Consider the following 5,445-nt stretch of genomic DNA (forward strand, 5'->3'; position numbering starts at 1 on the left):
TAGGGTACCAGGAAAAGCTAAGTGGTTCTCTTGACAGTAATGAAAAAAGTCTCTGAAAGGTGACTGTTAGAACTATCTGAATTTATTTATTAAATTAAATATAATGTGTAAAGACATTCAAATAATATTGTCCTGCAGACAAATAGAGACACAGGGTTAGAGAGGGGGCATGAGATAAAAGCCACTTAAACAGTGGTATTAGTGGGTGCTAGACGTGAGGAAAAGCTCCCAAAGCAATGAATCATCCATCGTCCTAGATATGGGGTCTGTGAGACTGGATTGGGGTTCAGTTCCCCTACCCAACGAGAAGAGAAGATTTTGATGGAGCTGAACTCACATGTGAAGATAAGTTACTTCATTTTCAAAGGCTAGAGGAATAGACGGAGCAAAATCCAACAGAAACTTAAATCAGGGTTTCAAAGGCAATGCAATTGAGGCCAAATTCCCCATCCTTCCCCTCACCAAGTCTCCTGCCTAATTATACGATACAGTTGGAAGCACTGCCAAAGCCTTGTTCTAATTTTGCAATGACAACACTATCTCAGGCTCTGCTTCCTCTCCCTACACCCAAAACTATTAACTCTTACTTCTTCAGCTATCCCATCTCAAAAATAGATCCTTTGAGACCTCCATAGCTACTGAAAAATTTCTCATCTAAATGTAACACCTACTACAGCAAATCCTTCCACAGGTTCTCTAGATAATTAGTTTCATAGAATTCTGCTTTTGCTGGAATATTCTGCCAACAACCCCAAGTTGCCTAGTAATGAAATAAAGAACAGGTGTTTCTCTTGCCAACACTCTCACCACAAGATCATTTTAACATAACTTAATTAATAGAAAGCAAAACACAATAACTAGTATCTATAAATGGCAAATGGAAATGGCAATTCCCAATCCTGCCAAAATCTTACATCTTTATAGATGCATTTTTTTTCCACTTCATCATAGTGACTGATGAGGTGGAAAGATTTCCTGACTTGGCTTCTCCATTGGCTTCTGTAGGTTTCCTCTGATGGACCCCTCCTGGCTCCCACCTCCTCCTCTCATCTTCAACCTTTCTAGAATACAGATATAGCATTTCCGAGAAAGCCTCAGCCACACAGGTACTCAGCTACTTAGCATCCTGAGAAATCTGCTCTTCCAACATCTTAGGAAGGGCAGATGGAAAGCCTCCATTCTTTGATTTATGTAATCCCAGTGGACACTTCATTAAAATTCATTCCAATTCTCATCTGCTTTTTCTTTTTTTTTTTAAAGATTTTTTTGATACAGACCATTTTTAAAGTCTTTATTGAATTTGTTACAATATTGCTTTATGTTTTGGTTTTTTGGCCCCAAGGCATGTGGGATCTTAGCTCCCCGACCAGGGATCGAACCCATACCCCCTGCATTGGAAGGTGAAGTCTTAACCACTGGACTGCCAGGGAATTCCCTCATCTGCTTTCGAAGTGGTCCAGCACTGTGGCTTGCCTCTCCCAGCTCCACCTCTGGCTACTCACTGCTAGTTCACCACTTTGATCTCCAGGGGCACTGTCCCCTCCTAGAGGGGATGCTGGCACACTGACCTCAGCAGAAGGTAACATTTCCCTCTACTATCACATCCTGAATTCACCCCATTCCATCAACAACACAAAGCTGTTGGACTTGACTGAGGGTTGGGAGATAGACAAGATGATAATTTTTAATATTAAAAATGACCCTATAACTGATTCATTTTGCTGTACAACAGAAACTAACACAACGTTATAAATCAACTATACTCCAATGAAAAAAAATTTTTAAATGACCCTAAACATCACCATTCCCAGAGTGTATGAAAAATATTAAAGAGCAAGTTAAATTCGTCACATAGATCCTCTCGTTGGCTCACCTGGTTCCTAGCCTTGCTCCCCTGTCCCTCCTCAGCAACAGAGAAAGAACATTGTTAAATCCATCATGTTGCAAATTTCTCCCTTCCTCTGGGAAACTTTATCCCTCTACCTAAGGAGGCTAATCTCATCCTAAAATATGATCCTCCACTTCCAATTAGGGCAACCCATGAGACATAATAGCTCAAAGTAAGATCTCTCCCCAAAGACTGAGTTGTTCAATCTGGAGCAACACTTTGGACTTTCAGCCAAATAACACACATGCTCATCCGTCCCAGAACGAGTATAATCAAAATCCCTTTTAAAGAAGAGAAACACTTCCCTCAAGGCAACAAGATCTGCAGAGCTTGCTCCAGGTCACGAAGGAGATAGCATTTTCACGCTCTTGACAAAGAGATATCAATCCTCCTTTCTCAGTCTCCTGTTTCCAGACCTTGTCCAGGCTTTTTCCCTTTGTAAACCAATCAACCAACCAAGGAGTCCATGACAGCACCTTTGAGAATAGCGCCATCCACTTAATCGTGACTCTGTAGCTTTCTTTACCTTGGACCAAATCCTATTCTAGCCAAGACTTCCCCCCATTCTAGTACCATGTTCCTTGGTATCCTCAGGGGATTGGTTCCAGGCCCCCTCCCTGCAGAGACCAAAATCCACACATGCTCAAGCCCCACATATAAAATGGTGTAGTATTTGCATATAAGCTACACACATCCTCCCGTATACTTTAAGTCATCACTAGATTACTTGTAATACCTAATACAATGTAAATGTTACATAGGGACTTTCCTGGTGGTCCAGTGGTTAAGACTCCAAGCTTCCAATGCAGGGGGTGCAGGTTCGATCCCTGGTCGGGGAACTAAGATCCCACTTGCCACACAGCAAACCCCCCCTAAAAAAAATGTTATGTAAATAGTTGCCAGGGCAGCAAATTCAAATTTTGCTTTTTGGAACTTTGTGAAATTTTTTTTCTAATATTTTTGATCTGTGATTGGTTGAATCCATGGAGGCAGAACTCACAGATATGGAGGGTCAGCTGTATTAAAATAGGGCAAAGACTAACATGGAGATGCATTTTCCACCCAAGCCATCTACTTTTACTCTGCAGGGCTGCTTTTTCCTTATTTTACTGGGATGGGATAACATTTAGCTTCTCTGCAAGGCTCTTTCCCATTAGTCCTCAGACCTCGTGTCCTTCCTGGGTTGTACCCTGTCCCTCATCCGTGAGAATCCGTGGCTAATCTGTCAGCCCACTGGTTACTCCTAGTTAGAGTTAAGTTACATAAGCTTTATTAGTATAGCTTTTTCTTTAGTACATTTCTCTAAAACTGAAGTTGCTCTATCAAAAGCCATTCAAAATCATCTTCTGCCAAAGTCATCTTCTGTGTCTCACATTATAAATCCCTAACCTTCTAAATCCACATTCTCTAAATCTCTTTATTAGTTTCCATTTCCTTGTCAGATTTTACTTCTCATCTTCAGAGAAATCTGATTTCTTCCAACCCCTCTACTCACATCTTTTTTTTGTTCTTGGGATTTCTCTTTTCTTGCCCTTTTTCTACTCCATATCTGCACATATTTTTCAAGCCACCTGACCCCTCACGAGAATACCTCCTCACTTCTCATCTGACAAACCAGTTCTCTCAGCTATTAAAATATGGGAAATTTCCCAACAGCCCCTATGTACTCTAGAACCTATAGTGACAGACTCACTACTGCTGTCAGAAGACAGTTCTACAGGGCTCAAAATAAGCATTCCTTAATTGATCAGGGCCTTGATGATTATGTTGCAATGGCATAATATATGCATTACTTTAGCCACCTTAAGAACTAGAAATGTACTCCAGCAACATTATTAATTAAACAGCCTTGTGGGATAACCCAAGAATCTAACCACCATTTATAACGTTAACTGTTTGGGAAAATGAGGCCTCCATTTTATTTTATTTTTTATTTTTAAAAAACTATTTACTTAATTTATTTTTGGCTGTGTTGGATCTTCGTTGCTGCACACGGGCTTTCTCTAGTTGCGGCGAGCGGGGGCTACTCTTCGTTGCAGTATGCGGGCTTCTCATTGCAGTGGCTTCTCTTGTTGTGAGCACGGGCTCTAGAGCACAGGCTCAGTAGTTGTGGTGCACGGGCTTAGTTGCTCTGAGGCATGTGGGATCTTCCCGGACCAGAGGTTGAACCCATGTTCCCTGCATTGGCAGACGGATTCTTAACCACTGTGCCACCAGGGAAGTCCCGAGGCCTCCATTTTAAATTAACCACAAATGAATTTTTGAAACATGACTGGTTCACACCTGGCATCTGTGGACACTGTTGTAATTTGCCATCCATGTGCAAGCTTCATCTGATGCAGGAAGCAGCAGATTTTCTGTTTCAAAGACCTGGATAGACCCAGAAGAAATGCATTGCTGCAGATTGGAGGAATCCCACCTGCTGATGACGATAACAGTAAAACATTTATTTCTGTATATTTTTACCTTTTAATCACATCTAATTTTTAAAACCATCCTTAAGATTTTTAGAGCAAAAAGCACAGATTTGAGCAAAGAGCAAACTGTTTGGAGATGGGGACCTAGGTTAAGGCCTGACTCTACTGTGTACTAGACATCTAGTTGGCCAAGTCACTTAATCCTTCTGAGCCTCAGTTCCCTTAACAGTAAAGCAACAGTAGTAACAACAATATTCTCCCTATCAAATACGCTGATTCTGGGACTTCCCTGGTGGTGCAGTGGTTAAGAATCCGCCTGACAATGCAGGGGACACAGGTTCAAGCCCTGGTCCGGGAAGATCCCACATGCTGTGGAACAACTAAGCCTGTGTGCCACAACTACTGAGCCTGAGCTCTAGAGCCCTCAAGCCACAACTTCTGAGCCTGTGCACCACAACTACTGAGCCCGTGAGCCACAACTAGTGAAGCCCCCGCACCTAGAGCCCATGCTCCGCAACAAGAGAAGCCACCACAATGAAAGCCCATGCACTGCAATGAAGAGTAGCCCCCTCTCACCACAACTAGAGAAAGCCCACGCGCAGCAACAAAGACCCAACGCAGCCAAAAAATAAATAGATAAAATTTTTAAACAAATATCATGATTTTTCAGTAAGGCATGGCATCAGGACAAGTTGTGAACAGGGGTGGAGCTGCTGGGACAGGTAGGGGCTAGGGTGACCACAGAAATTCAAACAAACAGATAGGGCATAGCAATGAAGGGAATGAAGGAGTGTCCAGACATAACACAGGCAAACACCAAGTTAGAAGGCAGAAGTTGCAGGATGTCTTCACTTGTAGTCAAAATCTGGTGACCAAGATTGAGTGGGTGGTATTCACCATCCCAGTATTTCATGGAGGTCTTTACCAAAGCTTGGTTCCATCCCTTGGGAAGAGAACCCAGCATTTAAAATTATAGGGAGATAGACTAGATACCCAGAATGTGAATCCAAGGGAAGCCCCATTCTATAAAACAAGAGGGACAGATGACTCTTGGAAACAGGTGGCAAACTATCATGACACTGTAGAGTGGCTTAACCAGGATTCAAGATAAAGGATTCTAGGGATCATCCCTGAGACGCC

The sequence above is a fragment of the Balaenoptera musculus genome, chromosome 13 (genome assembly GCF_009873245.2).
Source record: "Balaenoptera musculus isolate JJ_BM4_2016_0621 chromosome 13, mBalMus1.pri.v3, whole genome shotgun sequence".
Taxonomy (NCBI): domain Eukaryota; kingdom Metazoa; phylum Chordata; class Mammalia; order Artiodactyla; family Balaenopteridae; genus Balaenoptera; species Balaenoptera musculus.